The sequence below is a fragment of the Lissotriton vulgaris genome, chromosome 7 (genome assembly GCF_964263255.1).
Source record: "Lissotriton vulgaris chromosome 7, aLisVul1.2, whole genome shotgun sequence".
Taxonomy (NCBI): domain Eukaryota; kingdom Metazoa; phylum Chordata; class Amphibia; order Caudata; family Salamandridae; genus Lissotriton; species Lissotriton vulgaris.
In genome coordinates, this window is record NC_141695.1 from 1,367,775,262 (window position 1) to 1,367,802,144 (window position 26,883).

Consider the following 26,883-nt stretch of genomic DNA (forward strand, 5'->3'; position numbering starts at 1 on the left):
TCCAAAAGCTGACTTTTTACGATGCGGATTTTCAAAAGTTCACGTGAAATCACTTGACCACAAGCTCCTTCGTGCACGAGCTTGCATTTCCCCACAGGCTTCCCCCTGCCAGCAGCATTTTCCACATCAAAGGGTTCCGCTGGCCCCCCCGTCACTTATTCACGGCCGCAGGCCGTGACTTTAAAGGGTTCCGCTGCCCCGCCCCCTGCTTCACGGCCACCTGTTCCCCTCTCTCTCCCCTAATTATTATTCACTGCTGGAGCGCGCGATCTCCCCTCCGCACAGACTCCGGCCGCAGATCTGCAGCATCATCATCGCTGCCTGCGCGCGCCCCGCACCCCCTAGTAGTGCCATAGCCAAATAAGTATTTTATATGGCTGGCTCACTGTATTAAAATAGCCTACGTTTGTGCTTAAATATAGAGCGGTAACGTGCTCCCATCTAAAACTGCTCTTTTCGCGTGTTTCTGTTGGGCGTAGTGCTGGCATGGTCTTCTTTGGTCTGCGTTGTAGCAAATCATCCTTACCCCTGCTTGCCCTGGTCGCTCTGCCCCGGTTCGAGACACGTCAAGCACCTTTTCAAGAAGCATGCTTCTTGACATCCGCACAGTGCGTTAGTCCATTCGAGTGACTCCGTGCCCGTTCAGCCCACAAAGGGTTCTTTTATTCCCAGGGAATACGGGTCTTTTGTAACTGATGCCAGGTGAGCCTACAAGAGGCGGGGATGTTTCCTAGGGGGCTGACAGTCACATAGCTCCATTTCACTGGAAGGTTCAGACGCCATGACAGTGCTAGAAAAGGATTGCAGAAGTGCTGATACCTTGTACCATAGAACCTGCTTGTTTCTGAGAAGTGCCAGTACTCTCCCTCTGAGAAAGTCTAAGAATTTCAATGCGAACAATGGCGGTCCACAGGCTAGAAGGGTTACACCACAATTCTAACACACAGGGGGCGGAATCATGGTTCTTGATATCAATTATCCATCCGAGTGAGGTTTGACGCTTTTTGGAACACAGGCTAACTATTTAAAAGACATAAATGTTTCTTCCAGGGTGGAAGTTTGAATCAGTCAACGGGGGCCTTGAGGGTGGCTTAGATCGAGAGAGCTTCAGGTGAGACGAATTCACTTTGAGATGCTATGTGTGAGCGCTGGAGTGCTATACATCTAGTTATTTCATTCTTAAACACCAATGGGGCATCATTTATTGTTTTTAACCTCTTGACTTAGCATGTCTGGACCTTAAGCACAGAGTGGCAGAATGCCTAACAAGAACCTGATTACTCCTTGCTAATCTACACACCACCAAACAAGACAGTCACCTGACCAAATGGACAATCCCTTATCAGAAATGACACTGCGTCATTCATGCGGTTCATCCACATTATCACTCAGCACCACCACATTATCACTCAGCACCACCACATTATCACTCAGCACCACCACATTATCACTCAGCACCACCACATTATCACTCAGCACCACTCAGCACCTCTACAGCACCACTCAGCACCTCCACAGCATCACTCAGCACCTCCACAGCATCACTCAGCATCACTCAGCATCACTCAGCACAACCACAGCACCACTCAGCACCACCACAGCATTACTCAGCACCACCACAGCATCACTCAGCACCACTCAGCATCACCACATCATCACTCAGCGCTACCCCAGCATCACTCAGCACCACCACATTATCACTCAGCACCACCACATTATCACTCAGCACCACCACAACACCACTCAGCACCACCACATTATCACTCAGCACCACCACATTATCACTCAGCACCACCACAGCACCACTCAGCACCACCATATTATCACTCAGCACCACCACAGCACCACTCAGCGCCACCACAGCACCACTCAGCGCCACCACAGCACCACTCAGCGCCACCACAGCACCACTCAGCGCCACCACAGCACCACTCAGCACCACAACAGCACTACTCAGCACCACTCAGCACCACCACAGCACCACCTCAGCACCACTCAGCACCACCTCAGCACCACCTCAGCACCACCACAGCACCACCACAGCACCACTGAGCACCACTCAGCACCACCACAGCACCACTCAGCACCACCACATTATCACTCAGCACCACAACAGCACCTCTCAGCACCACCACAGCACCACTCAGCACCACTCAGCACCACCTCAGCACCACCTCAGCACCACCACAGCACCACCACAGCACCACTCAGCACCACTCAGCACCACCACAGCACCACTCAGCACCACCACATTATCACTCAGCACCACAACAGCACCTCTCAGCACCACCACAGCACCACTCAGCACCACCACAGCATCACTAAACACTACCACAGCACCACTCAGCACCACCACAGAACCACTCAGCACCACCACCACAGGACCACTCAGCACCACCACCACAGAACCACCACCACAGAACCACTCAGCACCACCACCACAGAACCACTCAGCACCACCACATTATCACTCAGCACCACCACATTATCACTCAGCACCACCACATTATCACTCAGCACCACCACATTATCACTCAGCACCACTCAGCACCTCTACAGCACCACTCAGCACCTCCACAGCATCACTCAGCACCTCCACAGCATCACTCAGCACCTCCACAGCATCACTCAGCATCACTCAGCACAACCACAGCACCACTCAGCACCACCACAGCATTACTCAGCACCACCACAGCATCACTCAGCACCACTCAGCATCACCACATCATCACTCAGCGCTACCCCAGCATCACTCAGCACCACCACATTATCACTCAGCACCACCACATTATCACTCAGCACCACCACAACACCACTCAGCACCACCACATTATCACTCAGCACCACCACATTATCACTCAGCACCACCACAGCACCACTCAGCACCACCATATTATCACTCAGCACCACCACAGCACCACTCAGCGCCACCACAGCACCACTCAGCGCCACCACAGCACCACTCAGCGCCACCACAGCACCACTCAGCGCCACCACAGCACCACTCAGCACCACAACAGCACTACTCAGCACCACTCAGCACCACCACAGCACCACCTCAGCACCACTCAGCACCACCTCAGCACCACCTCAGCACCACCACAGCACCACCACAGCACCACTGAGCACCACTCAGCACCACCACAGCACCACTCAGCACCACCACATTATCACTCAGCACCACAACAGCACCTCTCAGCACCACCACAGCACCACTCAGCACCACCTCAGCACCACCTCAGCACCACCACAGCACCACCACAGCACCACTCAGCACCACTCAGCACCACCACAGCACCACTCAGCACCACCACATTATCACTCAGCACCACAACAGCACCTCTCAGCACCACCACAGCACCACTCAGCACCACCACAGCATCACTCAGCACCACCCCAGCATCACTAAACACTACCACAGCACCACTCAGCACCACCACAGAACCACTCAGCACCACCACCACAGGACCACTCAGCACCACCACCACAGAACCACCACCACAGAACCACTCAGCACCACCACCACAGAACCACTCAGCACCACCACAGCATCACTCAGCACCACCACAGCACCACTGAGCACCAACACAGCATCACTCAGCGCAACCCATGCATCACTCAACACCACCACATTATCACTCAGCACCACAACAGCACCTCTCATCACCACCACAGCACCACTCAGCACCACTCAGCACCACCTCAGCACCGCCTCAGCACCACCACAGCACCACCACAGCACCACTCAGCACCACTCAGCACCACCACAGCACCACTCAGCACCACCACATTATCACTCAGCACCACAACAGCACCTCTCAGCACCACCACAGCACCACTCAGCACCACCACAGCATCACTCAGCACCACCCCAGCATCACTAAACACTACCACAGCACCACTCAGCACCACCACAGAACCACTCAGCACCACCACCACAGAACCACTCAGCACCACCACCACAGAACCACCACCACAGAACCACTCAGCACCACCACCACAGAACCACTCAGCACCACCACAGCATCACTCAGCACCACCACAGCACCACTGAGCACCAACACAGCATCACTCAGCGCAACCCATGCATCACTCAACACCACCACAGCATCACTCAGCGCCACTACAACATCACTCCGCGCCATCACAGCATCAATCTGTGCAACCATTCAACATCTGGTTCAAATATGTTCTCTCAATGTTTCAAGCTTTATTACAAATGTCACAAAAAGATGTTAATATTTCACTTCTGTTCTTGGATTTTCATCACAATAAAATGCACTGAACATAATCTACACAAAAGTTATTTACAAAAGTTTAAGCTATTGCCATTATAAATTACAATCACTTTTATTTAAGTATTAATTATTTTAAAAAAATTAAAAGCCATTGTTATTTGCAATATCAATACATCTAAGTCACGTAAATACAAAACATGTTGCATTACAAATGCAATAGGTGTCACATTTGCGAAAGCTATTACTATTGCCATTGTAAATGACAAAGCTATTAATTTAGCTATTTTCAAAACCAACACAAATAAATAAAATTGTAATTTACAAGACCAATAGCTCAAACTTTCATAATGCGAGACCTATTGCATTGCAAATGCTTGTTTACAATATCATCACATTGTTGACATTGCACCTCGTAACAAAAATCATATTTCATAAAAAGTTATCACCTTTAGCACTCTTTCTTTCTCTTACTTTCTAACACATTCTTTTCTTTCATTCATCACACAACACACTCACACACGCCAAGTCTCAATTTAAAAAAAATCTTTACATTTTTTATTTGTAAGAACAGCCATGGAAAATGATATAACAACACATTAAAAAGTTCAACACAATTGCACTTCGTTTTAGATTACTATAGCTGGAAAATAAACTGGTCTACGCGTTTCGAACTCATAATAAGTGGGGAGTTCTCATCAGGACCATGGAGCTGTTAAACAAAATGATATATAGTCTTGTGTAAACTTCAGCCGTGGATGGCTTAAACGAAATGTCGGAAATTTATAAACTAAGCTGATACCTAGAGACAGTGTCTGAAAAGATATGGGATGCATCTGGCGAAGGAAGCCTGTTCAGACACCAAGACAGGAATCCACACCATCTATTGGCAATCACTGGCAACATAGAGAAATAGTCTGCAAATCCTCGTGGCCATAGTGCCACACCTAGCGATATAATCTAAAGAGAAACACCTCAAATCATTTAGGCACCAAACATGTCCTCTGCAGGAACATGATCCACCCAATACATCTTAAATTATAACACCTCATTGTGACATACATCCCACATAACACATAACTTGTTTTTGTTTCTTCAAGACGAAAATCCCAAAGCAGCCCTATGTATCCCCACAACAAATTTCTACAGAATCACACAGTCAAAAAAAAAGTTTCTTTTTATTTTTAGAGGTCAATTGGTTCCTCTGGGCTTCCTAAAAATTAGTGTCTTCTGCTTTCCATTAAGTACAGCTCCAGCACAAACTAAGTCCTTTCCTAGAAATTAATATGATCCAGTAGCCAGCATTGATCTTAGATTAACATGTGCTGATTGGATCTGAAAGTGAATAAAAAAACACACAACCCATGGGAGAGGGAGCCTAGTGCTACTCATACAATAACACCTGTTGCATTCCTGCAATCATATGTGTTAGAATACTAGGGGTAAGTGATGTGAGCATCCCATGCAGCTCAAAATCTATCTATAGTGCAGCAGGCGCAGTGGCACTGGAGAACAGGGAGCTAAAGCATTCATTCCAACAAACCTGCTTCAGGTGGGAGACTTCCATTTTTAAAGTCAAACGACATACTGCCAAAAATGATCTCCATTTAAATGCAATTCAGTGGGGAAAATAAGTGCTCCCCCCACCTCTGACTACTTTTTCAAAATCACCATCTTGTATGGTTCCTAATGTTCCTAATGTTCCTTGTATGGGTAAGTAGCCTGCTGCACCCACATTATGGCCAATTTTGCTGCCCTACAGCCAGGTGCGCAACTACTGTTGCACTTAGAGGGCTTCATCCCCCCTCCCGTAGCATAATGATGTTATTCACACTAGGACCCTCATGGTTCTTGGCAGAATCTGAAGAGGAAATACGTATTATGCGTGGAGATGTTACGGTGTGGTTAATGGGTATTACAATGTAATGCACAGTGCATGAGCGTATGCTGAGGAATATAGTAATACTTGACCGCATCTCCCGTGTGGCATAATTCATCTGCATGCTCTTAGGCTTTAGAAGACACTACAAGTGGTCACGAGTAGGGGATATGTACCTGAGAAGACAAGACTGCTCTTCCTGAGAATTTGCAAAGATATGGCAAACTGCTTGTGCTTGCCAAGTGTTCCCAGATTGGATGCAGAGTGGTCTGCAACCAGCACATATGGAGTCACAGCCCTGATCTAGCCCATACATGACCACAGAAGAGATTGAAGGCCCTGCAGAGGAGCATATGCAAAATGCTTGCCAAAAACGCTGACGAGGTGGTTGACAGAGAGGCTGTGCCGCACCCCAAATACAGACGTTTATTCCGTTGAAGAAATAAAAATTATGAAAAGATACGAGGAAAGAGTACTTACTCACTGTCAACGGTGATTGAAGCATTCTGTGACCCAAGTTCAAGCACAGGGCAATTTCTTGCAGAGTTGTTGGTGCCACCCTGCATGGTGAAAGCCATCTGAAGAGCATGTGCTCTCAATAGTGGCAGAAAAGAGTTCAAAATATAATGCAGCCATGTGTCCGAAGTCCCCACTGCCTTTCAACACTACTAAGAAGCAGAACATTGGCGTCAGGTGGGCTGCATGGATCAAAACATTTGCTGGCAGATGCATCAACGTAGCCTTTTACTATTCCTAAATATCGATTTTTATGGAATCACTATTTTGGAATAGCAAAAGCCTATGCATGTAGAAATCGCTATTAAAATAGCGATTCCTAAACATTCCTTAATTGCTACTCGAAAATTGCTACTCGAAAATTGCAATTAAGGAATGCTGTCCCATTCATTCCTATGGGCCTACAGGCCCATAGGAATGAATTGGAGATTGCATGAGCAATTTGCGTGTACTAGTAGGTACTCGCAAATTGCTCATGCAATTTAAAGGGTGCAAGGGTGTCAAAATGACACCCTGTTGCACCCCTGAAATTGATCTCTGCACATATGTTGCACACACATATGTTTCACACTAAGGGCATGTGTGTGCGCAACATGAAACTTTGAAAAATGTACAAAAGTGCTTTTTTCAAAGTTTTAGCAAATTACCATGAAGTTCAACTTCATGGTAATTTGCTACTCCTATTTGCGGATTCACATTTTTTTTTACTTTCATGCATTGCATTTAAGGAATCTCAATTTAGGATTCCTTAAATGCAATCGCGATTTAAGGAATCTCAATTTAGAGATTCCTTAAATTGTGATTTTTGCATTTGGGATGATGCATCCCAAATGCACAAATACCAGGAGCAAAGGGGCAGATGCTGAGAATCTGCCCATTTGCTCCCGGTATTTATTTGATGCATATGCCTGTTGATCACTTCATAGATACACTGGAACAAAAGATGACAAGAAGATCATCAAATATTTGAAAAACCTTGCAGGTGATGGAATGAAAGAAGTGCTGAAGAAATCTCACACACTGATAAAAAATCATACCAAAAGGTAAAAGAAGTGTTGGAGGCCAAGTTATATCCAATGCCGAATGTCGATGATGAAAGGTATATCTTCAACCAAGCACAACAACAGGTTAGTGAAGCAATGGACACGTTTGTTGAAAGACTTGATGCACTCATTAAATATTTCAAGTTCTGTGACTTCATCGATGAAAAGCCATGCGCCTCAGAATCATTGATGGCTGCCTTTCAGATTTGTTTAGAAGGCGCATGCTGAGAGAAACACACAGTCTATGGAAAATGCTGATGGTTGAGAGAGCAGAAGAACAAGCAGACCGACAAGCTGCTGACATGAAAGCAGGAACAGCATACAATGAATCGGAATTGACAGTGAAAAGCAAGCACAAGCATAAACAAGACACACGTAAGTTGATGTCTTCAAGGAAAACAAAGCTATGCTTCCAATGTGGATTTTCATCTCCCCATGAAGGTAAATGTGCAGCCATAGGACAGGTCGTCCGCAAAGGTTGTGGGAAAGAGAACCGTTTCATAACTGTATAAAGAAGAGTTAAGTGCACGGCAACGGCAAGTAAAGATGAATGCGAGAATATTCTAGAGACATTTTTGCCACCCCCCTAAAACCAAAAGCAACATCAGCTACAATGAGTAGAAACCAGGCAATATCAATCGTCATCAAACTCATCGTACAAAGGTCCTTCGATGTCACTATTGAGTTCCAGCAAAGAGGATGGGTATTCACGGATGATATGTAATAAAGAACTGTGTTCACATGTGGGGTTAACTGCCTGTAAAGAATTTCACAGTTCAAAGAAAGCTTACCAAACACAGTGAAAGCTTAATTTGGACACTGCTCCAAAACCCCGCTGAAAGTTAACAATCACCCAATAACTTTCATCACAGACAGTCGTGCGGTCATTAATTTGCCAGTGGAAGTTTTTAGCAGCCTATCCTGGTACATTGCCTCACTCTGTTAGGCATGAAGGTATATACCTGGGCTGCTTCTGAGCCATTACAAAGCTAAGGGTCATTTACAGCGACAATGCAATATAAGCAGACATAGGTGCAAGCCACCATTCATGTTCTACAAGAGACTTCAAGTGCCGGTTTGCTCAGCTTTGCCACCGCTGTTGACATGGGGTGATATCCTTCAACTACAACTTCTGTGCTCAGTCTGAGATCATGAGCTGATTCTCATTGTTATTCCATAGCCTGGGAAATCTCAAGAAAATGAAAGTACAGCTTCATATCAATGAATGCATCCATGCTGTTGCTTAGGGGCACCTTAGCGTTGCTTTTCATCTACAAGATACTGTAGAGAATGAGTTGGAAGCACTCTTCATTCGAAGCTCCACAGGCCACATGCCATGGGTTTTTCCCATAGTAGTACTACCCAAAAAGGACAGTAGTGGAGCAGTGCGCATTTGCATTGACATTCACAACATAAACAATGACATTGAGAGGAATAAAACGTTCTAGTCCACACATAGCAAAGATTATCATGCAATTGAATGGAGCCAAAGTGTTTTCCCGTCTTGAACTAAATGAAAGATTCCATCAACTCAAGTTAGAGGAGAACTGCAAGACATTGCAACCTTTTTTACTCATGTTGGTTTGTTCAGATATAAGAGACTGAGTTTTGGAGTATCTTCGGCTGTTGAGATATTCAGGATGTTATTTGTCGAGTAATCCAACCTGTTACACATGCTTTCAATTACAGTGATGATATACTATTTTTAGGGAGAACACAGAAAGAACACAACAAAACCCTTACCCAAGTTTGCCAGTTACTTGCTGATGCAGGTCTCACTCTGAATGCAGCAAAGAATGAGTTCCCCAAAGCCGGCGGCTGTGCTGTATGCCCTTTATTATTTTCATTCCCGAATGGTGCTGAGGGGCATTCATGACTAGAGTAGTGTTCAGGTTTGGAGCATGCATATGCCTGTTTGGGGCTTTGCACATGCTTGTGTTTTTTTCTTTTTATTAAAAGGAATCGCTGATGGCAGTTAATGTGCTGTGCTGGTCGCTGCTTGGGTATTTACCACATTTCGAGCCTGTGCTTTGTGGGCTGCTGCTGTCATTGGCCATTACTCTAAGAAGAGTAGACACCTGGTCTCTTCTTCCAGTAGTGATTCCTCCTCTAGGTCCAGTTCTCCTCGCTGCAAGCACTCCAGAAGGACACGGTCTCCTCTGGGAGATGGGGAGATGATACCCTTGAGGAGAAAGTTAAGAAAATACTGTTGAGGACTTTGTGAAAGCTGAAGACTGAGTCCAAGATTCGGGACAGGTCCAGAGCAGACATCTCTCAGTCAGGATCAGATGAAGGTATAGGGGATGACTCTACTCTTTCAGACTTTAAGGGGAAATATAGTGTCAAAGATTTGTTGCCTGAGATCCTATCCAGGGTGCACTCAAATATAGGGTGTCCTTCAGTTGTCTTGCCTTCCAGCTTGCGGACTTTAAAGAACTGTTCAATGCCATTCAGGAGGGTGAAGTGCTCCAACCTTATTGAGTGCCTTGAGAAGCAAGCTGAGTTCTTATCTGACATTTCGTTGGATGTGGTGCGTGTGGCTTTTCTTGCTGAGGGACCTACTATTGCAGCTAGTCGGGAAGTCTTTCTTCGAGACTGGTGTACTGATTACGCTGAAAAAAATGCGGCTTGTCGCATGCCATTTGAGGGGGAAAACTTTTTGGATCAGAGCTAGATGAAAAATTGCATAAGATGTTTAAGGAGAAGAAACATTCTTCCTCTTCCCTGCAGTCAGTTTCAGTTTAATTTTACCATCCACAGGCCAAATCATCAAAGTCTTTTCAGCAGCCTTCCAGATGCCAGTTCATGCAAGGTCGAAAGAGTCAGAGAGGGAAACCCTTTAGATCACAAGATGATGGGAAGAGTCGGTCTTCATCGGGCGTCTTCAAGCAGAAGTCATGACTATGCCAGAGATGGAGGTCGTATTGCTAATTTCCGGGATACGTGGGTACTCTCTACCTCCAATTCTTGGGTCCTCCAGGTGGTGGAGTCAGGCTATAAAATAGGGTTTCTCCCCATTTCTCCAGACCTGGGGACCATTGTTACTTGAGAACCCCATTGCGAAAGCAAACTGGAGGCATTGAGGGTTGCTGTTCTCCTTTTTCTTCAGAAGGAGGCAATAGCGCAAGTTCCACTGGCACAACAAGGAAGAATAACCCACTACCGGATTATTCAGGGTCCAAAAGTCACAGGGGATTACGCCTGATCATAGACCTCAAAAATGGGAACAAATGGATGAAGAACATGCATTTCAAGATGGAGACATTGCATAAGATTATTCCCTTGATCTCTCCTCTGTCTTTCCTCGTGACCATAGACCTGGTGGATGCTTATATTTCCACATCCCAGTGGCACTGGTACATCAGAGATTTCTGAGATTTTGTGTGTTTGGATACCGTGGGCGGAGAACTCCACTCCGCCCGCGGAGTGTGCGGAGTTGTGCCTACTCCGCGTTCCACAGAGAACGCGGAGTAGGCACAACTCGGCACACTCCGTGGCTGAGCGGAGTTGACCAGCCGACGCCTCCACCCCCCCAGGAGAATTACATTAAATATACTCTGAAGTTTAAAAAAAAGAAACACTTAACTTAACTGTGGCGTCCCCAGGCTGCCGTCCTCCTCTTCCTTGGTTTCACAATGATCTGGGGAAGCACACGCGCTCGCGCATGCGCATTCCTTGTGAGAAATGCGCATGAACGGGCGCAGGCGAGCGTGCTTGCGCAGATCATCGTGAAACGGAGGAAGAGGAGGACGGCAGCCCGGGGACGCTGCAGTTAAGGTAAGTGTTTCTTTTTTTAACCGTTAAAGTATATTTCATGTAATTTTCCTTTGGGGGGGGGTGGAGGCAGGCGGCGGAGCAGAGTTTCCATGGAGATGGTCCCAAACTCCGTGGACCTCCGCGTAGTGATGCTCCGCCAGCTCCACCCAGGCTTAGCTTTTGGCAGTTCCATGTATCAAGCCCTTTGGCATCAAATCTCTCCCAAGGGTGTTTACTAAGATGATGGTTCCTTTGGTGGCTGCTCTCCATTAACAGGGTTTGGCTGTCTTCTCATATCTGGACGGCTGGGTCCTGGTGGGTGATTCATTGCAGGAGGCCTTGGTTGGGTTGGATCTGCTAGTGAACTGTCTTCACGCTCATGGTTTTCTCCTCAACATAGCAAAATGTAATCTGGTGCTATCCCCGGAGTGGACGTTTATTGGTGCCCTGTTCAAAACCCGGGAGGGCATGGTCTATCTGCCTCGGGATAGAGCTGTGAGATTGTGGCAGGTTTTCACTTGGCTATTGTCTCAAGACACAGCATCGGCAAGAGTTTGGCTGCAGATCCAGGTGCACATGGCTTCATGTGTGTTCCTGGTGCCTTGGACGCGGTTGCAAATGACACCTCTGTTGTCACATCTTATCTGGCTTGGAAGCCTTCCTCTCTGGAGTACGAGACTCAGATCCCTGTCACTCCTCAGGTTTCCTCCCAACTTCAGTGGTGGCTGAAGGAAGCGTCCCCTCTCAGGGGAGTTCCTCTGGCTCTGGATCCTACTCTCATTCTGATGCCAGATGTTAGTCTTTTGAAATGTTGTGGACATCTGGGAGCATTCTTGACTCAGCACCTTTGGCCCGATGTTCAGAGGCGTCAGTCATCCAATCGGAGGGAACTCTCCGCTATATGGTTAGCCCTGCGATTCTTCCTGCCCCATCTAGTGAATCGTCATGTGTTGGTAAGGATGGACAAATGTGTGGCCATGGCTTATGTCAACAGGCAGGGATGGTCGTGGTCCTCCTCCCTCAATCTGGTAGCAATGAAGATCGGGAACTGGGCAGAGCATTTTCTTCTTTATCTCATGGCCGCATACATCAGGGTGAGGGACAACATGTGAGCTGATGCCCTCAGCAAGACATTTGTCACATCTCAGGATCTTTGCCTGACACGAACAGTGTTTCAGGAGATTTGTCACAAGTTAGGAGATATTTTTCTGGACCTGTTTGCCTCCCCAGCCAACGCTCAGCTGGCTCGATTCTGTTCTTGGATTCTGACCTGGGGGTGTGGTGGGTGGATGCCTTGTCCATCCCTTGGCCTCGCAAGCTTCTGTATTCCTTCCCTCCATTTCCCTTAATTCAGAAATTGTTGATAAGGAATCGGAGGGAAAGAGCTAAGTTGATAGCGGTAGTACCTTTTTGGCCCAGGAGGTCGTGGATTCCTCTGCTTCTTCCATTTCTCTTCTACCTCACTGGAAAATTCCTCTGTTTCTTCCTCCCTTGGTGTCTCAAGGGTCTTTACCCCTGGCTCATCTGCCTCTTTCAGCCTGGTAGTTGTAAGGGAGGGGTTAAGGAGTAAAAGGATACTTGATCATTTGTCGGCTGCTATTCAGCATTCTAACCATCCCTCTACGCTTTCTTGGTATTCATGAGATTGGAATAACTTTCCACTGTGGTGTGAGGGTGATCATTGTTCGCCTTCTGCTAGTGAGATTTTGGCGGTGTTGCAATATCTATTGGAAGATTTTAAAACGGGCCTTTCTGTGGCTACGTTATGATCTCAAAGGACTGCCATTCGGGCTTTTCATAGTCCCAGCGGTGAATTCCTGGATAATGTGGCTTTGGTTTTTAGGCTGCTCAAGAGTTTCTCTCCATCCAGATCTACTACTCGCCCTTTTTGTCCTCCTAGGGATTTACAGTTGGTTCTTTCTTCACTCCAGGGTTTCCATTTTGAACCTCTGTCTTCCGTGGCATTGAAGTGGCTGACTCTGAAGGTTGTCTTTTTGGTTGCTGTAACCTCTGCTAGGCTTATGGGGGAACTGGCGGCTTTACTGTGTAAAACCCTTTGGTTCACGGATTCTGGAGGATGGGGTCACTTTGAGAACAAATCCTACTTTTCTGCCCAAGGTTCCTTCCTTCACTCATTGGGAGAAGGAGATGTTTCTCCCTTCTTTCTTCCCAAATCCTTCTGATGCTGAACGGTTGCTTCATTTGCTAGATGTTAGGTGGACTATTTTGCTTTATTTGGATCGTACCCTGGGTTTCTGGATGTGAGATCACTTGTTTATTACCTTTGGGGTCTAACCAAGGTGGCAAACCATCTAATATTTCCATTAGCCGATGGATCTGGGAGGCTATTTCTGTTGCATATGAGTACACACATGTTTCCCCTCCAGCCTCTATTCAGGGACGCTCCACTAAGGGGTGGCAGCCTTGTGGTCTCATTTCATAGGGGTTTCTTTGCAGAAGATTTGCTGAGCAGGCACCTTGGCCACTCCACAAATGTTTTTATGCCACAATAATATTGATGGGGTGGGGTTGGGTACCGATTCCTTTGGTCACAAGGTTTTGGAATCGGTTTTGGATTCTTCATGAGTTCTTCTTTAGTTTGCTGTATCTCATGTGCTGCATTTTTTGTCTTCATCAATTTTTCTACTTTTTTGCAGTATATCTCTTTGCTGTGATTCTTCTGCCAGTCTTGGCTTTGGTATTCCTTACGAGTAATTGACTGTGATGGGGACATAGGACGTAGGGACAATGCTGCAGTTACTTACCGGTAATCCTCATTATCCTTAGTCTGTAGTCCTCGTAACAGTCAAATCAGCCCTCCCTCCCTTCCTGTGATGACTAGCCTCTGCTGGCTTGGTATGTCTGGAAGTGGAAGGGGATTGGCTATATCTTATATCACCCTAAATGGGTGGGATTAGTACAAACCCACTCCTACTTCCTGGTTTTTGTCCTGTCAATGAGATGGTTGCACCTCACGAGTAATTGCCTGTGACAGGGACTACAGATTAAGGATAATGAAGATTACCAGTAAGTAACCGGAGCATTACTGCTGTTAAAAGCCATCCTACCATTGTTCTATAAATACATTTGTATACTTCTACTAAACATTACCCCAACACATCATATTTCGTGATCATTTCTCCCCACAAAAAGAATCCATTTAAACATATGCACCACGCCATCTGTAAACAAATAAATTAAATGCCACAAACTTAAGTTTTTAAGTTATAAAGATTTTTCTCCATACACTGTGTCTGAAATTTTCTAGAAAGCATTGTTAGTGGAAACTGTTATGATAATAATATTAATGTATGAGACACATGTGTGGGTATTTGTTCCGTGCTGCCTGGGCTTCCAATGAATAAACATAAAACTGGAAGTGACATCAACCACTATTTCACCACAAATGGCAATTCAAAGTTGACCCCTTAACCTACCTTGAGTTCATCAAAAGCCTCCCATTGAGGGCGCTCTGAATCTAGCTGGAAGCAAAGGAGTGAAAACCAAAGGACTTTTTGACTAGGTTTAATTTCTGATCTTGCCACTGTATTCATGAACCTCAAAACCAACTGCTGATAGGACCGTGCCAGTGTTAGCATCAGCGGTGGCGGGCACAGGAAAACGCAGTGGGCTGGGGTGGGGCAGTTGCGGGTGGGGTAGTAGGGGGTAAGTCAACAGATGACGGAATAGGTATAAATAAATAAATAAATAAATAAATAACACCTATTCCGTCGTCTCTTGGCTTTCCCCTTGACGTGCCCTGCCACACCCCATCGCCCGACCATGCTTACCTGAGCTGGCTGCAGCTGATTAGCATATGACCTAACAAGGTTTACTTGTTAATACCCTGGTTAATTCTAATTTTTGAGGTTAGAGGCACCACCGCCAATCACACTTTATGCTCAGTTTCCGCGCTGCTAACATTAAAAACAGTTGCATTTCAAGCTACGACATTCCGCAAGTGTATCAAAATCATGAATTTATGATGAGAGCTGAAACTGGGGATTATCATGCAGTGCTGCTGAATATAGAGTCAGCATTTTATGAGTTGCCGCTTCTTAAACTTGTTTTCTAACATAAACCTATTGTGTGTGCTGAAAAATGCGCTATTATGAACAGTACAAGGATAAAACAAACACATTTAAACTGCACCATCAGCTACAAAATTTGAAAAATCTCCATTGTGGAAGAATGCATAAATATCTTGTATTTTTTAAGTCCCAATATGTTACGACCAGTTCAACTGTCCCAGTGCAACTATTTGCTGTTTATTGTGCCTGAAATTCCACATCCTTCTTGGTCTAATGGCCATATGTGCGTTCAAGTGTAGCATTCACCGTTCATCCTGCTAAAATTCCTTGATGAAGAGCCCTTAAACCACACTTAATAATATTAAATTGAGACCAATGTTAATAGCCAAGTATGCTTCAGCATAGACAGCTAGATTCATGACGAACACATTTTGCGATTCCTTAATAGCGAAATTTACTGATTTGCTATTAAGGAAAAGCAAAATGCTATTCATCAAGAAATCACTCAAGAAATAGCGATTTCTAATTATTCCTTAATTGCGACTCGTAAATTGCGAGTCGCAATTAAGGAATATCTCCCCATTCATTCATGGGATTGAATGGGAAGACACTCGCAATTTGCTAATCGCAAATAGCGATTCGCAAAATGAAATTGCGATTTCAAGGGTGCAGGGGTGTCCAAAGGACACCCTGTAGCACCCCTGAAATGTGAATTTACACTGATGTTGTGCACACACATGTCCAAAGACATGTGTGTGTGTAACATGCAACTTAGAAAAATGCATTTAAATGCATTTTTCTAAGTTTTCGCTATTTACCACGAGGTTTGACTTTGTGGTAAATAGCGGTCCTAAATTGCAAATTCGCAATTTTCAAATGTTTCATGAATAGCATTTAAGGAATCTCTAATAGAGATTCCTTAAATGCTAATCCTCGCAAATTTGCGAATTCTTTATTAGCGATTTTTGCATTTGGGATAATGAATCCCAAATGCAAAAATTGCACTCGCAAAGGGCCAGATTCTGACCCTTTTGCGAGCGCATTTTGCTTGATGAATCTGGCTGATAGTCAATAAAATGCTCCTCGTAGTATGGAGCATACAGCAGTGTTGAAGGAAGGACGTTTTCATCGAGTTCTGGATATGCCCCCCCTGCCCCCCAATTGGTCGATGCGTTAGCCGGCCGCACAGTTTGAGTCTAGTTGTGCCCCTGCCTACAGCATACATGCCAACATTCAGAAGAGGAAAGTGGAGATTTAAAAATAATAATCTGGAGAATGTATGTGCCCCATTGACTTTTTTTGCAACGGAGGCAATTTCAGTCTGGCGACAGACAAAATAAAGTCGTTTTTCGCTTCCAAAATCGGGAGTTCCCGCCCTGTATCGGGTCTGTTGGCATGTCTAATATACAGTGGGGGCCAAGGGCATTTTCTTTGCTTGCATTGAAGTCATGTCTCCCTTGACTGAGCCAGTGAGCCCCTGAGATTGGGAGGCGAGGCTCCTCTTGCTCAAGGGCAGAGTCCTCGCTTGGGATGGATACATAAGCAGAAGTAACAGTTTCAGCTTTACGTGAACTCTCTTCTCTGTTCCTCTATTAACACAATGGCTCGCTCCTCTGCCGGCCAATGGGTGGGAGTTCTTTCCGGAAACCCTGACCTCATCCACATTCGTCACTTTGGATTGGGCCCGAACGGGACAAACACATGACCGGGGGAAGGAAACCGTCCCGGGGCGGAGATCCATTCCACACTTCTCAAAGATTTCAGAGGCGTGCAGCGTCAAAGCAAGCGCCTCGAAGCCTGCAGGCGTGGGATGAGAGGCGAGAAGAAGGAACCACTACCCTTCCAGAAAGGTATCGCATCGGAGGTTCTGGTGGCATTTTAAATAAGAGGGGGCAGATTTACGAGCCCCTTGCCCCTCTTTTGCGTCACTTTTAACATGGAAAAAGTGACGCAAAAGTGGCGCAAGGGGCTTGTAAATCTGCCCCGTAGTGCTTAACGAAGGGGCAGTTGCTTCTATTCAATGTTTCAGATTCGAATCTCAGTCGGATAGCTCAGTCTGTCAATGCAGGTGTCGCTGCAAATATGTCTGCGTAACCTACAAATCACAGGATCCAGACACAGTAAAATAGGTTAGTGGGTTGATGTGCCTCCTGCGGAGACCCGTTCGCAGTTCTTTCCTCGCCATGCCGTAGGATTCTAGGAGATATGGGGGAGTTTAACACGCTTGCTGCAGACATCTGTGTTCAACCATCTGGTCACGTCATTGTTTTTCAGGGACATAGTGCACTGGTGCTTGTTTTTTGCAGAGAATGCACCTGTGCTGCAAGCCGCCGATTGCAAAGCTTGTCAAACAACTCTCCGCGGGTTTGGCCCCTGCTTGGAAACGTGTACAGCCTACAGGTCACAGGTTCGAGTCCCAGTGAGAAGGGCCCCTGCATTTTAAAGCATGCTGCAGAGAATGCATTTACCACTTGAAAGCCTACGGCTTGTGACATGGAAAAATAGTGACTGAATGACCTAATGGCTCTTCTGACGAAATATTTCTGTCGCCTGCAGTTACAAATTCCGATTTGAATCCAGGTAGTATTGTAGCACAGGTTTGATCATCTATTCCAGACCACAATTCTGTATAATTTTGAAGCGCAAATTTAAACCCTGGAAAAAGACTCCAGGGCGTCACTATAACTGCTGCAGGGATCAGTGTTACCCTATAATCGAGTTTTCATTCCGAGTAAGATACTGGGTCGGGCGTTTATTCCACATTTTTTTGTGACCCTGCAGGTGTGTCAGGTTTACAGATAACAACACTTTTCATGGTTTACACACTGAGAAAATGATTATCATGGAATTAGGGGTGGTGCTGGAAAGGAATAGAGCTACCCAGCCCAATGCTAGATCCTGCAGCTGTTACTGAACCAGACCCTGACTTGGTACCAATTCTCTTTACTAAGGAAAGCCAGTGGTGTAACATAAGACCCTGCAGCCCCCACGAACTCTAGGGAGCCCCCTCAGCACAGTATCCTGGCTTGAGACCTCTTGCCTGAGTCGGAGGGCCCCCTCCTCCCTGTACTTTGCAGGGGGCCCCCTTGAGTTTCGTTGTGCCACTGAGGAAAGCAAAACCATTACTACCAGAAAGTGACTTTCGGACTATCATTGAAGCCATTGTACTCTTGCATCGGGCGGTGGTGATGATGCCCTGCTCCAGGGCTTTAAGTGGGATGAAAAAACTGGAGGGTCTTTCAAAGGGGCGTGGTCAATGTAATTAAGGGCGTGGCTTAAAACACGTAACCTAAAAACTGTGCTTAGCATAGTGTGCCACCTGACTTGTATTTTGCTGTTTCTGTCACCGCATCCAGATATATGATATATCAAGGAACATCATACTTCCAAGTCAGGACTAATGGCTTTGTCAATGGTTGTTAGTTGCATAAGATAAATAAGCAGCAACTATGGCTTGTATATAATATTGAAAAAGCTTCCACTTAAAGCCCTGGTGACACCACAACAATATTACTAATCCAGAGTTTCAAAAAGAGAAGAGAAATCCAGAGAGAAAATGACTCTCGTTAAAGGATTTCCATCCCCCTACAGTGCTCATCTGGCATGACGCCAGACTTCTCCACTAGTGAGCAGTGTGAGGGCGCACACATCGATGTGCCTGCTGCCACTGTAGTCCGGAAAAAAACCGGACCGCCTGTGCCAGGGCATAAAACAGAGCCCGATAGAGACCAGTTTCCAGGTCCAGACTGGCCGTTGCGGGCACCGGGCAATCCCCTGGTGGGCCGCATGGGTGGGGGCCGGTTTTGTGTCCCTGGGGGCCGTTTTTGTTACAGTGCCGAAAATCAGCCCTGTAACAAAATCGGCCGAAAAGCGGCCCTGGCAAAGAGCGCGGTTTCACCCCCAACCCCCCTCGCCCCCCAAAGGGGGGGGGGGGGGGGGGGGGGGAGGCGGCCGTGCACTTTGCCAGGGCCGGGTTTGGTTCCCAGTCCGGCACTGCCCGTTTCGAAGCCTCCTTTAAAAAACTACCGGTGCTCAGCACCGGTGAGACCCGGCCCACTTAAAACCCTGCCATACTCCATGCCCTACTCTCGATTCCACACTGGCCCCACTTCCGAACTGGAACAAATATCACCACGGTAATCCTCCGCTGACAGAACTCTGCTGCCTCCTCTGCCCATAGTCAACACCAGCTGCATCATCTCCAAAACTATCTCTGGCTGGCAGCCTCACCCTCTCTGTGGCACACTGCACGCCCACTGCCAGAACACCATCTGATGAATGAATGAATGTTGAATCTGTAAAGCATAACTGTCACTCCAAAAGAAGCATCTTGGTGCTACCTCCAGATAGATGGAGGTTAACCAAAAGAAATCAGCACTGGCAAAGGTAATAGGTCTCGGCAATCCGAAAGCTGCTGGCTTTGTCAATGTCAATGTTTTTGTAGCCATGTTGAATAGCAGTGGCATTTACCAAATATAAGCTCAGCCTTCCATTCTTTGGAGGTTGGAAGAATAAATACCTTTATATTGAAGGTAATAGTACCAACTGTTATTTAGCGCTTAGAAAAAGCAAGATTCAGCATTTGGGCTATACAAATATATCACCATCGTGTGGAGGTTATTTGTGCGCAAATATTAACAGCATATGGTGGGTTTCCTATGCTCATACATTTGTTTTTTAAAAAACTTTTTTTATTGCCATTTTTCATTTTTGCACAACACATCCAATTTGGCCAGTCATGTAGTACATATCACACAGAGTTGCAATATAGTACCCAGCAAGCTGCTACATTCAAAACATAGGAATCTTTTCTTTATTTAGGTGACTTTGTCGCTATGAAAGTGTAAAGCCTGTTTCCCTGTGCTCATACATACTACTGGATCTAGGAGGTTCTATTTGCCATGATGCTGGTTCACCCAGTCATGCCGCCTTTGAAGAAAGGATTCCAAACAATAATTTGAGCATGTTTTGATGTCTCTAATTGCTTACATTCCCACTGGCTGAGATAAGGTTATGCCCGACCAACTTCTTTGTGTGCATTAAAAAGCCCAGGGTGTTTTTTCACCTTCACCCTCAAACAACCAGACAAATCTGCCAGGAAGAGCAGCCAAACCTCAGCCTAAGAAACCAGCAGCACAGTGCAAAAAAATAAAATCAAATCAAAAATGAAAAACTCTGGACTATAAAAGCTATTCACCTGATTGAGCACTTTGTAGATGTGTGTTCATAACTACAAAACTAAAAACATTTGCTTCCGCTGTGCACTTGAATGGTGGTGGATTTGCGTAAAGACCGTCTTTGCAAGACATGCAATCAAATAGGCGCTGTCTAGCCGAGACCTAAAATGAAACAAGCATTGGAAATGCAATAGGTCTCGCATTATGAAAGTTTGAGCTATTGGTCTTGTAAATGACAATTTTTTTATGTGTTGGTTTTGAAAATAGCTAAATTAATAGCTTTGTCATTTACAATGCCAATAGTTATAACTTTCGCAAATGTGACACCTATAGCATTTGTAATGCAACATGTTTTGTATTTACGTGACTTAGATGTATTGATATTACAAATAAAAATGGCTTTTAATTTTTTTACATAATTAATACTTAAATAAAAGTGATTCTAATTTATAATGGCAATAGCTTAAACTTTTGTAAATAACTTTTGTGAAGATTATGTTCAGTGTATTTTATTGTGATGAAAATCCAAGAACAGAAGTGAAATATTAACATCTTTTTGTTACATCTGTAATAAAGCTTGAAACATTGAGAGAACATATTTGAACCAGTTGTTGTTGAATGGTTGCAGAGATTGATGCTGTGATGGCGCGGAGTGATGCTGGGGTTGCGCTGAGTGATGCTGGGGTTGCGCTGAGTGATGCTGGAGTTGCGCTGAGTGATGCTGGGGTTGCGCTGAGTGATGCAGGGATTGCACTGAGTGATGCAGGGGTTGCGCTGAGTGATGCAGGGGTTGCGCTGAGTGATGCAGGGGTTGTGCTGAGTGATGCAGGGGTTGCGCTGAGTGATGCTGGGGTTGCGCTGATTGATGCAGGGGTTGCGCTGAGTGATGCAGGGGTTGCGCTGAGTGATGCAGGGGTTGCGCTGAGTGATGCAGGGGTTGCGCTGAGTGATGCAGGGATTGCACTGAGTGATGCAGGGGTTGCAGCTTGAAACATTGAGAGAACATATTTGAACCAGTTGTTGTTGAATGGTTGCAGAGATTGATGCTGTGATGGCGCGGAGTGATGCTGGGGTTCCGCTGAGTGATGCTGGGGTTGCGCTGAGTGATGCTGGAGTTGCGCTGAGTGATGCTGGGGTTGCGCTGAGTGATGCAGGGATTGCACTGAGTGATGCAGGGGTTGCGCTGAGTGATGCAGGGGTTGCGCTGAGTGATGCAGGGGTTGTGCTGAGTGATGCAGGGGTTGCGCTGAGTGATGCTGGGGTTGCGCTGATTGATGCAGGGGTTGCGCTGAGTGATGCAGGGGTTGCGCTGAGTGATGCAGGGGTTGCGCTGAGTGATGCAGGGGTTGCGCTGAGTGATGCAGGGGTTGCGCTGAGTGATGCAGGGGTTGCACTGAGTGATGCAGGGGTTGCACTGAGTGATGCAGGGGTTGCGCTGAGTGATGCAGGGGTTGCGCTGAGTGATGCAGGGGTTGCGCTGAGTGATACAGGGGTTGCACTGAGTGATGCAGGGGTTGCGCTGAGTGATGCAGTGGTTGCGCTGAGTGATGCAGGGGTTGCGCTGAGTGATGCAGGGGTTGCGCTGAGTGATGCAGGGGTTACGCTGAGTGATGCAGGGGTTGTGCTGAGTGATGCAGGGGTTGCGATGAGTGATGATACAGGGGTTGCGCTGAGTGATGCAGGGCTTGCGCTGAGTGATGCAGGGGTTGCGCTGAGTGATGCAGGGGTTGCGCTGAGTGATGCAGGGGTTGCGCTGAGTGATGCTGGGGTTGCAAGGGGAAAAAAAGGAGTCTAACAGAGGGCAAAAGGGCACAAAAAGTGAGTCTAATAGGGGCAGAAGGGCACAAAAAGCGAGTCTAACGGGCAGAAGGGCACAAAAAAGGGTCTAACAGAGGGCAGAAGGGCAGAAAAACAAGGGAAAGAAGGGAAAAAAAGAGTCTAATAGGGGCAGAAAGGCACAAAAAAGGAGTCTAACAGGGGCAGAAAGGCACAAAAAACGAGTCTAACAGGGGCAGAAGGGCAAAAAAAACGGGTCTAACAGAGGACAGAAGGGCAGAAAAACAAGGGAAAAAACTAGTCTAATAGGGGCAGAAAGGCACCAAAAACGAGTCTAGGGCACAAAAAGCGAGTCTAACAGAGGGCAGAAGGGCAGAAAAACAAGGGAAACAAGGGAATTATGGGGAAAGGAAGAACATACAAGTGTCCTTAAACACATAACTTTGATGAGGTCACATAACTTTGATGAGGTGGGACTAACGCAAGTACCTACTTTCGAAGTTGGCCTTCCATCAGAATGTGAAACTAATACCACCTGCTAAACCCATTTGACTACAGAAGTGTTTCCAAGCTTCTGTGCCAAACACTTTTGCCAACAAAATGACTACTATCCATGCAGGTGTGGGGAAAGAAGTAACCATAAAAACACTTGTGTCCCTTCAGAGCCAGCAGAGTGCTTGAGAAGCTTGTGACACAAAAATATTTAAAAAACGGGTGAATGTTCACAACCAAAGCTTTCCAGTTTGAAAGTAACACAAAAAGTAAGCACTGAAAGCTCTGCAGTGTTACTGCCCATGTCATTCACATCTGCTCATGTCAGACGTTTTTCACTACACGTGCACCACAAAAATAACACTTAGCACCGAACATTTGTAGCTTGTCCGTGACATTAAGAACACCCATAGCTCGGTGCCTGGAAGAGAGAGAAATAAACAGCGGGGCGGGTTGGCGGGAGAGGAAGATGTCAAAAGAAAGAAAATCAGGAACAGAAATTAGGAATTCCAGATATGGACAGAGAGAGATAATGAAAGACAGGCAGAGCAGGACAAAAGTCAAAGATAGGGAAAAGAGAGAAAGTCAGACACAATGATACACACAGATATAGAGAGAGGGAGAAAGAAGACAGACAGGAAGTGGCAGAGAAAGACAGATGGAGAGACAGGGAGAGAGCGTCAGAGTGACAGATGGCTGGAGAAAGATGAGGAAATAAAAGGGAGGCAGAGAGGCATAAAAGAGAGAAAGCAAAAGAAAGATAGAGACTAAGAAAAACAGAGCCAGGACGTTACAGAAAGAAAAAAAAAGAGGAAGAAAGAATGTGAAGTCAGAGTGGGGCGGGGGAGAGCTCTTTGAAATGTGAAGCTCTCGGCGAGGGGGGAGGAGAAGTGAGCGGATCCTTTTGAAGTACGCACGGCCTCGCGGCCGTGAAAGAAGTGTGAACAAGCAACAAATGGCTTTCATGTGGTGATGAAAGGCAGGCGGATAGAAGCGCGTTCACAAGACCACATGCACTTCTGGAAATCTGCATTTTTCAGAGCTTAGTTTAGCTCTTAGTTTAGCCCCAATAGTCTCGTCCTATTCATTCCTTGCGGAATGGAATAGGACGAGACCTAAAAAATGAACAAACCCTCTCTACCTGCATAGGTTTTGCCATGCACTATAAAACGACCTGGCAGCCATAAAGGAGATGCCCTGCCAGTCCTGACCCTTTCGGTACAGAACAGTGTATTCAGGAACTTGTGGTTTCATTTAAAAACATTTTTTTTTATTGATTTTTGTTGCAAACAAAACAGATTATTTCATTACATAGTACATAGTCAGAACAGACAACAACAGATTCTCTGATAGAAAGATCAAAAATAAAAGAACAGAAAAAAAAGGTGGCTAAGGGGAAACAATACATTTTTGACATAGATAAAATCATACAATTGCTTAAGTTGTTTCCACATGGATCCATTGTTGTATCGGAGCCCACATTTTCATCCCTAGTTGTTTCCTTTTTCTTCCTTTTGTTGCATATATAGCAAGTTCAAAATTAAATTCGGCTAATAAGCGAGCCCTCCACATAGGAAAAAATGGTGGTTCCGGACTGATCCATTCCTGAGTAATACATGCACGAAATTCAGACATCATAATAAAAATCAAGAGTCGTTGTTCTCTTTCTATGGAGTCTGATGATAGTCCAAATAAAATCAATTCAGGAGAAATATTTATTGTTCTCCCTGTAATTCTCTCAATAAATGTTTGGATTTCTGAGATTATACCAGCTAATTTAATACAAGAAAAGAACATATGTTTTGCATTTTCTCCGATCAGAGTACAGCGATTGCAAGTTATACCAACAGTGGCCCCCCATTTCATAACTTTAGCGGGTGTATAGTAGAGATCGTACATAGCCATGTAGTGTTGAGTTCGTGATCGCCCAGAAAATAATATGGAATTAGCTGTCTTAATTGATTCTTTTATTAAGAGGTTGTTTACTCCTAATTTCACCTCCCATTTATGTTGAATCATAGGAAGATCATCTGGAAGATAGGTCATAAATAAATTGTAGAAATAACCAATTTTTCTTTTGACATAAAGACTGTCTATTACCAAAATCTTTTTGAGGCCTTGTCGATCGTTAGAAGAGAGTGAGTTTAAAAAGCTATGAATCTGTAAGTATTTAAAATAATCATGAGAAGGGAGTTTAAATTTATGTTGAAGTTCAGAAAAGGTAGATATAGAATTGTCTGAGCATAGATCACTCAGGTGACAGATGCCATTATGATTCCACTTTTTCATCACCGGATCTCTAAATATAGGGGGGAAACAGTGTGGTGAGTTTAAGGGAGTATATCTTACAAGTTTTGGAATCCCAACCAGTTTTTTTATGATTCTCCATGTTTTATATGCTGCAGATATGATCTTAAATTTGTTTTTTTTGTAGTAGCTTGGTTCTATTATTCTTAAGAAATAGCCGCTAGCTTCAGTACCTAATACTAGTTCATATATCGATGGGGAGTGTGCATGTGAGATAGGAGCTTTATTGCCCACAATCAAAGGGGATATGAGTTGTAATACGGCTGCCAAAAAATAGAATAAAAAATGTGGAACGGCCCATCCTCCTCTCTCTTTTGGTAAGATAATTTTTTTATGAGCTCTCCGAATGCCCTTGTATCCCCATAAGAATCTTCCTGACATTTTTTCAAGTTGCTTAAAAAAAGTCTAACGGGAATTCCAGTGGGACTGTTCTAAATAAATATATAAATTTTGGTAGGATCAACATTTTTAGCACATTGTTCCTACCATGTAACGATAAGTTTAAATGATCTATTCTTTCCAAGGTTGAGTTGGCTTTCTTTAAGATTGGAGCATAATTAAGATTAGGAATCTTCAAGATTGGGGTGGTTAATTTAATCCCCAAATAAGTTGCTTCGGAGACTACGTTATTGCGGGGCGGAGGGTTTTGACCAACAAAAAGTATTTGTGTTTTAGATAAGTTTAATTTGTATCCTGAGAAGGAACCAAAAGTTGCTGCTAATTCTTCAATCCTAGAGAAAGCCTTTTCAATATCCTTAGTAACTACTACTAGATCATCTGCATAGGCAAGAGCTCTATAGGTAACGCCCGCCAGCTCAACCGGAATTATATCCTCATCCTGGTTTAATTGATTGAGAAAAATGTCAATGTAGATGGCAAAGAGGAGAGGGGACATGTTCCTCGTTGGATAGGAAATAGAGCAGATTTAGTAGCCCCAATTTTTACACATGACATCTGGTTTTTGTACAGAGCTTTAAACACGGTTATTATCCCTGAACTGAAGCCCTTTATAGAAAGTAAATCCCAGAGATAGGGCCAGGCCACCCTATCGAATGCTTTTTCGGCATCCAATAGGGTGATCCCGATTGATGTCTTAGTACCCTCTGCCCAGTCCATCATGACAATAATTCTCCGAATATGGTCTGCTGTATCTCTGTTTGGGATAAACCCATGTTGCCATCGGGACACAATTGTAGATATTATTTTTGATAGTCGTGCGGCAAGTATTTTAGAATATACCTTACTATCGGTATTTATTAATGATATTGGTCTATATGATGCAGGGTTTAGTGGATCCTTATCCTTTTTAAGAAATGTCATTATTACCAAATGGGCCGAAGACGCCTGTGGGAGACCTCTCTGTGCCTCGTGAAAGGTGATAAACATATCTTGCTTTATAGTGTTCCTAAAAATCTTGTAAAATTCCAATGGGATACTGTCAGGTCCCATTGCTTTACCTGTTGCTAATGAGGTTAATGCTTTTTCAGTTTCTTCCCATGTAATTTCTGATTCTAGGGCTAATTTTTGATCATTAGATAGAGATGGTAAAACGCTTACCCTAGCAAAGTTCATACAATGTTCTGAAGAGTAAGAATCATCATCATATTGATATAGTTTAAGGTAGAATTGACGAAAAATGTCCAAAATGGATTCGGGTTTATTGTGTATCTG

The 26,883-nt window shown here is 45.1% G+C and overlaps 1 protein-coding gene across 1 annotated transcript in view; it reads left to right on the plus strand.

Annotated features, from left to right (window-relative positions):
• The first annotated feature begins 17,175 nt into the window (after positions 1-17,175).
• Positions 17,176-26,883, plus strand: part of LOC147703723 (gap junction beta-5 protein-like) — a 48,740-nt gene continuing 39,032 nt past the window's right edge. Inside the window, exon 1 of the mRNA XM_086932068.1 lies at positions 17,176-17,310. The gene's annotated coding sequence lies outside the window, so the exon portion shown is untranslated. The remainder of the gene's footprint in view (positions 17,311-26,883) is intronic.